A 10,845-nucleotide genomic window follows, 5' to 3' on the forward strand; every position below is an offset into this window, starting at 1 on the left:
GCTTGTTACACATCTCCCGTAGCAATGATCTCGTGTGTTAAAATTATATTTGGAATGTATTTAACCAGTTCTATCACATATTTTATAATAACTGACACCAATATTGTCCTTTAATATAGTTTGGGGATTAAAGAAGTTGATTTCAATAGATGACACTCATTAATTAATTTATTAATTGCACATTTATCTATTTGATAAGGCCTAGAGCAATCACTGCTTCACCTGAGCAATAAATGATTAGTATAAACTTGGTCATGTTATTGATGTAATGAAACTATTCACCAAAGTTTTATGTCTCTCAGTTAACTTGTTTTAAAGCATCATCCAATCAGATTGCTTACCTCTGCTTAGCCTAAGCAGAAAATGTGCATCATTAAACCAAGTCAGGGCATTCACTTTATGAACATGTGCACTGTGTTTCAGATAATTGGTTGATCTTTCTAAGTTTTGAAATAATTAAAGTTCCATTTAGGCTATTCATCAAGACTAATTTGGTCTTATTATATTAACTATGAAGGGTTTGTTCACTTTAATGAAGTGTCAACATATTAATCACACTGTATATAACAACTTCATACCAAACAGAATATTACATACATATACACATAACATTACCTGTCAAAAATAATACATAACTTATAGTAGCACTCGTGAGTTTGTGAAGACATTTAAAGCATTTGACACAATAACAACATTTACAATTCTGACATTCCCATTTACACATAACAAAATATAATAAATATGTCAACAATGCTTACAAAGCAAATAACAAAATAACAAGCTAACAGTGAGGCTGATGTCCCCGCCGAAATCCCAAAATAAATAGATGACACATTTTAATTTATCGCACATTTATTTTTTTTCAAAAGTTTCAAGCAATCAAACTGATTATCAACTATATACTAAGTTCCATCACTCTCTATCAGATAGAGTCAAAGTTATCTTGTCCTAAAGCATTGGCCAATGAAATTGCTTAGCTTTAGCTTGAAATGTTAATCATTGAACTCAGTCAAGACATTCACCTAATGAACATCTACATCAAGTTTAAACATTCTACCTCAATTAAAAGCAGAGTTGTTATGTTCCAAAGTCTTGACCAATCAAATTGCTTATCTCTCCTTAGCCTAAGCAGAAAATTCTCATCATTAAACTTAGTCAAGGTAATGATATAATGAATCTATACTCAGAGTTTCATCACTCTTACCATAAACAGACAATGTTCTACCTCAATTAGAAGGAGAGTTAGGCCTACTGTGTCCCAAAGTCTCAGCCAATCAAATTGCTTATTGGTCTGCTTACCCTGAGCAGAAAGTGCTCATTATTGAACTTAGTCAAGGTATTGATGTGATAAAACTATAAACCAATTGTCCTAACTCTCACTAAATTAGAACTAAAGTTATCTGTCCTAAAGCATTACCCAATCAAATTGCTTATCTCTGCTTACCCTAAGCAGAAAATTCTCATCTTCAAACTCAATCAAGGCTTATCGCTCTGATAACCCTGAGCAGAAAATGCTCATTATCGAACTTAGTCAAGTATTGATGTAATAAAACTATACACCAAATTTCATCACTCTCACTTAATTAGAACTAAAGTTATCGTGTCCCAAAGCATCAACCGATCAAATTGCTTATCTCTGCTTACCCAAAGCAGAAAAGGCTTATCTTGAACACCATCAAGGCATTGAACTAATAAACACCTACACCAAGTTTGAACATTCTACCTCAATTAGAAGGAGAGTTATTGTGTTCCAAAGTCTCGGCCAATCCAATTGCTCATCGCTCTGCTTACCCTGGCCAGAAAATGGTCATTATCGAACTAAAGTTATCGTGTCCCAAAGCATCAACCAATCAAATTGCTTACCTCTGCTTACCCTAAGCAGAAAATGCTCCTCTTCGAACTCCATCAAGGCATTGACCTAATAATCACCTACGCCAAGTTTGAACATTTTAGCTCAATTAGAAGGAGAGTTATTGTGTCCCAAAAAGTGTGACGGATGGACAGACGGACAGACAGAAAGACGAACCCATTTTAATAGTCCCCTGCTTTCTTCGAAAGGTGGGGGACAATAACATAATCAGGTCTGGAAATACATTATAAATACAAGGAAGGTAGAATTACAGCTTATAAGTTTTAAATCTTCCTCTCCTTAGGTATGTATTATTTTTGTTAGCCTATTGTTCAACAATATATAAAACATTATGCATGCAAAATTTGTGTCAAAAAATTAAGTTCATTTTATAGTTGGGGTTAAAGAGGGCTACCCTTTTTTTAGAGGGGAAATATGCAGTACAAAATTCAGCATAACTGAGTGCATATATATCTGAGTCTTCTGAATTAGTTTTATTAAAAGTTGAAATATAATACCATATAGGATGAATATTACTAGTAGTCCAGACAAAATAGCATCAATTGCGTATATGGTAATTTGTGTATACATTTTTATCACCCAATAATACATTCTACAGTAGATATCGCTTGTGTGATATATTTCATAATCTACTGCGATATCTCCTTAGGAGATATCGCTTTACATGAATTTGATTGGTCAGTTGAAAAGGAACTACTTTTTTTTTATTTTCAAAGAACAGTTCATTTCTTATTAAAAGTAACTTTTTTTTTTTTTTTTATTAAAAATGAACTATTGTTATTCAATTGACCTTGATGGAAACACTGGGTCAATATAAAGGACTTTGCAATGGTTGAATTGCTGTCAAAAAATGATGTATCACTACCTCGTAATGTTCAGTAAAAGTGCAATCTACAGCAAAAAAATATATTTATCTATTTGTGCATCTCCTAAGGAGATATCGCAGTAGATTATGAAATATATCACACAAGCGATATCTACTGGAGAATGTATTATTGGGTGATAAACAATGATATTGGTAAAGGACTCGATCCACCAGTTAACAATGCATTCTTGCCTATTCTAAGTACAAGGTTATGGTCATTTTTCCTCTCAATCAATTGTAAGACATACAAGAAACTCAAAATGACATTTGACACTGTATACAAATTTAGAGGTATTTCAGGCTAGAGCAATTTCAACAACTTATATGATCTATTAATTACTAATTTAATTTTATAATGATCTACAGAAATTAGAATATTGAAAAAATATTGTATAAAACTGAGATTCATTGCACAAAAAGAAAAGTTTACACAGCAGCTTACCCATCTTGTAAAATATATTAATAATCAGCATGTGTAAACTGAAGAAACATGTACTTTGTGCTGAAATCTTCAGAAGATACATATACATGAGTTATGAACTGTTCACAAAATCTTATATATTACGAAACACCAAGCATTTCATCAATATGACAGTGGACTTAACAAATAATACAGTCCAGATGCTTCTTCCAACTTCTTTTAAAATGATTACATCTAGTCTTGTGATAAGACTTGACATCACAACACTTGCAGAGAAGTTCTTTTACTTCAGACACACTGAATTTATAGTCATTTTATTTGGCAAATGTTTCATAAAAAGCTATTTTAACACGTTCTATATGATGGCAAAGTTTAATGGCTGGTCCTAATTTCAAACCAAGATGTTCCTGAACTGTTGGTAATGTGAGCAGCAGTAAAGCTTGACCATCTATTTCCTGAAATAATAAAAAACAGTGCATTAAATGATGCTATTCAAAACTTGCCCCTAAAATCAGCTAGGTAAGGAGGAACTAACAACTTGGTTCACTTTGACATCTAGATTGTAAACAATATTCTCTCATATGACAATCAAAATATTAAATATCCAGCGGCTGCCAGGATATGCCCACATTTTGCAAGAGATGGATAGAGTACAAGCTAAAAACAAATGCAATTTTTTGTACAATCAGGGGCAATAATCTAGAAAGTTATGGTCTGAAATGTGCAGGTATCAAAAGAGACTGAGATCTTTGGAATATAAAGATATGTTTTAAGTTTCATCAAAATCGGATAAAAATTGTGACCTCTAGAGGGTCCACAACCTTTGAATTACACACCTCTACACAATTTGCGTACAAAGGGCGACCTCTTGAGGGATCACAAGCTAAAAACGCAATCAGAGGCCATAATTCAGGAACTTACGATCCAATATGCACGAATATTGAAAGGAACTGCGATCTTTGGGTTATAAACATGCATTTCAAGTTTCATCAAAATTGTGGCCTCTAGAGGGTCCACAACTTTGATATACCAGATGTTTACACTATTTGCATTCGAAATGCGGCCATTTTGTCCGGCAGTTTTGGTCAGATTTTTGTGAAATTCAAACTCAGACAAAATTATGGTGTAACGGTGATATATTCGAACGTTTTTTTTAAATCGGATAATAATTGTGACCTCTAGAGGAACCCACAAGCTAAAAATGTGATTTTTCGTACAATCAGGGGACATAATTCAGGAAGTTACGATTCAATCAACTGAGCGAAAGTGGTGGAGGCCTTATCTTAAAAGTAGATTCAGATCTAAAATATTCAAGAAAACTTGATTATGAACATCAAAATATCGAATCCATTTGGATTGAACTCCATCCAGAATATGGAAAATCATTTTTATTATGTCTTGTATATATAGACCACCTTTATCGTGTACAGGTTGGTTTGATGATTTTGAAACTAGTTTAAATTCACTAAATACTGGTCAATGTATTTATGTAATAGGAGATTTTAATATAGATTATTCAATTACTATTCCAAAACGATGGGAAAACATAATCAATATGCAGGGATTACATCAATTAATTACTGCCCCTACACGCTGTTTTAAAAATTCTTCTACTGTCATTGATCATCTATATACAAACACACCGGATAATATTGTTGAAATTAAAGTTCATCAATATGGTATTAGTGACCATTTTCCGATTATTTTTGTCATTGGAAACTGCAAGAGAAAAATCACAAAACACAACCACTTGGAAATTCTATACAGAAATTACAAAAACTTTGATGATTCTAATTTTATTAATGATCTCGCTAAAATTTCATTTGAACTAGTCAAGTCAATTGATGACCCAAATTCTGACCTTGATACTTGGTATAACCTTTTTATAGGTGTTTTAGACTGCCATGCTCCGCAATAGCGAAAAAGAGTAAAAAGATACTATCAACCGAAGTGGTTTAATGAGGAAATAAATAAACCCCGAAAGTTCAGGGACTTCTTTAAAGCCTCCAAGAGGTGTGACGACTATAGAATATGGAGAAATAAAACCAAAAATCTAATTAATAAAGCCAAAAGAAACTTTATCGAGGACTTTATCGAAAATGAAGAGCAATCTAAAAACATATGGAGATATTTTAGTTACATACAGAATAAACCCAATAATTGCCCTTATCCCAATAGTATTAAATATGGAAAAACAACAGTTAACGATCTAAATGCTATTGCTAATGTGATGAATGATTACTTCGCTAATTTAACTGATGACATTAAGCCCCCCTATACACCACTTTCTCAAGAGTGCAAACGAAAGATATCAGATCATGTAAATGATAAGATTCCCCCAAATAACAACTTTTCTATTAATTGTATTAGTATCACAGAGGTATTAAAACATTTATTGAGTTTAAATAGTAACAAAGCCATTGGGTGTAATGGTATTGGACCCAAAATTTTAAAATTGTCTGCGTATACAATTTGTAGCAGTTTGACATATATCATTAATCTTTGTATTTCTCAAAACATGTTCCCTAGTGCCCTTAAACTGGCTAAAATTATTCCTATACATAAGAAGGGAGCTAAAGATGATCCGAACAATTATAGGCCAATCTCAATTCTCCCCACAATTTCAAAAATATTCGAAATGCACTAGAGCACTCAAATTCAAACTTATTTGGAAACCTTCAATGTTCTTTATGCTTACCAATCTGGATTTAGATCAAATCATTCATGTGCTACTGCACTGATCCGAATGACAGATAATTGGCTTGATGCTATCAATAATGGTGCGATGAGTTGTATAGTGTATCCTGATTTTAGCAAAGTATTTGATCTCATTGATCACCAGCTTATTATTGAAAAACTACATCTTTATCGATTTGATAATAATTCACAAATTTTGATTGAATCATATCTTGACTCACGGAAGCAAAAAGGATGTTTAGAATCAATTACCTCCTCAATTACTACAGTCAAATGCGGGGTTCCACAAGGTTCGATCCTGGGTCCTCTCCTATTCCTTATTTTTATAAATGATCTCCCACTCAATATTGAATCAAGTCAGATAGATTTGTTTGCTGATGACAGTACCCTGCATTGTTCACACAAAGATATTTTATCCATCACCAATAACCTCCAAAATGATCTCTATTTGGTTGCTAAATGGTGTGAAAACAAAGGGATGGTAATCAATCCTTCGAAAACAAAATCAATGCTGATTTCATCAAAACACAAAAGAAATCAGAAAAACCTAACTTTATCACTCCATGGTGAGAAAATTGAGACCGTTACTACCGCAAAATTACTTGGAATTCAAATTGACCAAGACCTTAATTGGGAAGCACAGATAGCAGATATGTTTAAAAAAACTTGCATCAAAAATATTTCTCCTAAATAATATAAAAGATCATTTACCTTACTAGACAAGAATTTTGTTTTATAAACAGTTACATACTACCAATATTTGATTATTGCTCTATTATTTGGGGAAATGCTACCAAAAGTAGATTAGACATTCTTTTAAAATTACAAAAGAGGGCAGCAAGAACTATTCTTAATGTACCGATTGAAACTCAGTCTACCTCTATTTTTACTAAACTCGATTGGCTTACCCTTACACAGAGGATTCTTTACAATAAAATTGACTTATCATTCAAAATTATTACATTTAATACTCCACTTTATCTAAATTTCTATTTTATTGAAAAATCTCTTGTTTCCAAAACGGATATCTTGCTCCGTTCACAGACCAGTAAATCTCTTTTTCTTCAAAAATGCAAAACGGAATCCATGAAACGTACTTTTCATTATTCTGCATGTCTTTTATGGAACAATCTGCCTTTTGATATAAAGATGTGTAAAAATGTTGAAAATTTTAAGATTAAACTGAAAACTCATTTATTTTGCACACTGAAGGAACCATAATATTCAATTGATGACATACTTATTTTTTTTAACTTGCAACTGCATTCTATCTTATTTTGTGTGTAATTATAGTGTTCTTCCTATATTCTACTTGTATAATGTATATGTTTTGTAGTTTGGGAGTTTGGGAGTGACTTCCCAAACTTCCCACTTTAAAATGCTGTTGCATTTCAAATGATTTTGAATTTATCCTGATATTACATGTATATATGCCTTTGTAGCTTAGGAGGGACCTATGGAAGATTAGTTTTTTTGTTTTGTTTTTTTTGCAAACTAAATATGTTGCCTCATTAAATAAAGTTTTTATTATTATTATTATTATTTACATATGTACGAAAATCAACAGGAACCAAGATATTTGGGTTATAAACATGCATTTCAAGTCTCATCAAAATCAGATGAAAATTGTGACCTCCAGAGGGTCCACAACCCTGATACACAATATTTTGACACTATTTGCGAACGAGGGGCAGCCATCTTGTCCGTCAGTTACGGTCTGAAATTCGAACTCAACCATCCTTAGGGTGTAACGGTGATATATTCAAACGTTTTTTTAAATCGGATAAAAATTGTGACCTCTATAAAGCCCACAAGTAAGAACGCGATTTTTCGTACAATCAGGGGCCATAATTCAGGAAGTTATGGTGCAATATGTGCGAATATCGAAAGGAACTGAGATCTGTGGGTTATAAACATACATTTCAAGTTTCATCAAAATCAGAAGTCAGTTTTGGTCCGATAATTCGAACTCACCCATCCTAAGGGTGTAACGGTGATATATACAAAGGTTTTTTTAAATGCTCCAACTAGTCCTCCACAATTAAGTGACATATAGACAATTCAACATATATCTTCATCAACAGATTTTGTCACTATCTCAACCTAATATGCTTTAACTGTCCCTGGCTTGTCATCTATTTATTTTGGTATTGTGACAGGGGATACTGTTGGCTTGTTTATTCTTACCTGTTCTTTGAAGAGGCGTGAGAGATTAGCACAATCAGTTGATTTTATAAAATCCATCACATTAGTTATCGTCCATTCCAATGGATTCTTGTCTAATTTTAATATATCTTCTTTTTTAATGGTAGAAACTGGGTAGATATCTTTCTTTTGAAATGATTGATGGGAATGTTGGGAATGATGACTTTGCTTTGTCTGAAATATAAATTGTCCTATTCACATGTAATTCAAGTAAACTATTTGTCTAAATGGTTTTGTTTACATGTAGTGCGGTCCTTCTGCACTGACTACTATGTATATTAACAAAGTACACCGACTACTAAGTATATTAACAAAGTAAAGAGTCACTCGGGAAACCTTGTCACATTCCGTAGCCTTATGTTGAATATCAGACCATAAAACTGAAAAATGTCACATTTTCCTATGAGGATTCAACCAACACATCATTTGTCATATGATAATTTATAATATTCAATCAGAAAACTTACAGATTGACTGGATTTTGATTTTTGGCCTGTTGAATATGGTGAGGAAATCATTATTTTCTTGTGAGTTCTCCTTTCAAAGCTATATCTTGGTCGTTTATCTCCCCTTGTTCGTATGTCAGAAGGAGGTGGAATATGATGTATATACTTTCTTTTAAGTCTCATGGAAGCTTTAACAGCTTTTACACTGGATTTATTTTTCGACTCTGTTGTACTGGTACTATCAACTGTTCTTGTGTCACTGTCAATACTAGCCTTGTCATCATCACCATCATCTATCATATCAACGTCTGGTGAGTTATGTCGTGTTTTACGGGACTCCATATTTATCTTTTTCTTCTTCTTACCACATTTCTTCTGACCATTTTCAAGGTTGCTATGACCTCCGGGAGGTCGACCAATCTTCTTTTTTTTTTTACCATAATAATATGCTGAAATATTGGTACCCAGGAGAAGTCTTAAGATTGGTAGATAACTCAATATACATTTCTATGTTCATATGCACTATCATCTTTTTACATTGAAAATATTTTTACAAACTACAAGATAGTTTTGAGATTAAAAGGAAATTTAAAAATTACAAAGTTTTAAAGTTATAATGATCTAAAATCCTTATCAAAACTTGAAATGATCTAAAATCCTTATTAAAACTTAAAAATACCAGCGGCTGCCAGGCAGGATACGATCACATTTTGCAAGAGATGGATAAAGAACAAGCTAAAAACAAAAAACGAGTTTTTGTACAATCAGGGGTCATAATCCAGAAAGTTATGGTCTGAAATGCGCAAATATCAAAAGGGACTGAGATTTTTGGAATATAAAGATATGTTTTAAGTTCCATCAAAATTGGATAAAAATTGTGACCTCTAGAGGGTCCATAACCTTTGAATTACATACTTATATACAATTTGCATACAAAGAGCGGCCATTTTGTCGGCAGTTTCATTTCGATTTTCCCAAAATTCCAATTCAACCTTCATTATTGTGGAATAGTGATCTAAATGGTTTTTAAAATCGAAAAAAAAATTGTGACCTCTAGAGAATCCACAAGCTAAAAATGTGATTTTTCGACCAATCAGGGACCATAATCCAGGAAGTTACGATCCGATATGCACGAATATCGAAAGAAACCAAGATCTTTGGGTTATAAACATGCATTTCAAGTTTGATCAAAATCGGATCAAAATTGTAACCTCTAGAGTGTTCACAAGCTAAAAATGTGATTTTTCGTACAATCAGGGGCCATAATTCATGAAGTTTCGATCCAATATCTGCGAATATCAAAAACAACCAAGATCTTTGGTTATAAACATGCATTTCAAGTTTCATCAAAATCGGCACAAAATTGTGACCTCCAGAGGGTCCACAACCTTGATATACCAGATATTTACACTATTTGCGTATGAGGGGCGGCCATTTTGTGGGTCAGTTTGGTCCGATTTTTACGAAATTCAAACTCAACCTTCATTACGGTGTAACGGTGATATAATCAAACGTTTTTTTGAAATCGGATAATAATTGTTAGAGGGACCAGAAGCGAAAAAAGGAGATTTTTCGTACAATCAGGGGCCATACTTTAGGAAGTAACAATCCGATATGCGCAAATATTGCAAGGAACCAATATTTTTGGGTTATAAACATGCATTTCAAGTTTCATCAAAATGGATTAAAATTGTGACCTCTACAGGGTCCACAACCTTGATAAACCATATTTTTACACTATTCGCGTACAAGCGGCGGCCATTTTGTCTGGCAGTTTTGGTCCAATTTTCATGACATTCGAACTCAACCTTCATTACGATGTAACGGTGATATAATCAAACGTTTTTTTAAATCAGATAATAATTGTAACCTCCAGAGAGACCACAAGCTAAAACCAGCGGCTGCCAGGCAGGATACGCCCACATTTTGCAAGAGATGGATAGCGAACAAGCTAAAAACAAACAGGATTTTTTGTACAATCAGGGGCAATAATCCAGAAAGTTATGGTCTGAAATGCACCAATATCAAAAGGGACTGAGATCTTTGGGATATAACCCCTAGAGGGTTGACAACCTTCGTATTGCATACTTTTACACAATTTGTGAACAAAGAGCAGGCATTTTGTTGGGCAGTTTCATTTCAATTTTCCCGAAATTCGAATTCAACCTTCATTATGGTGGAATGGTGAAATATTTAAAATCGGAAAAAAATTGTGATCTCTAGATAATCCGCAAGCTAAAAATGCCATTTTTCAAACAATAAGGGGCCATAATCCAGGAAGTTAAGTTCGTGTATCCGCAATTATCAAAAGGATTCATGATCTTAGTGTGTAATGGTGATA

The sequence above is a fragment of the Patella vulgata genome, chromosome 7 (assembly GCF_932274485.2).
Source record: "Patella vulgata chromosome 7, xgPatVulg1.2, whole genome shotgun sequence".
Taxonomy (NCBI): domain Eukaryota; kingdom Metazoa; phylum Mollusca; class Gastropoda; family Patellidae; genus Patella; species Patella vulgata.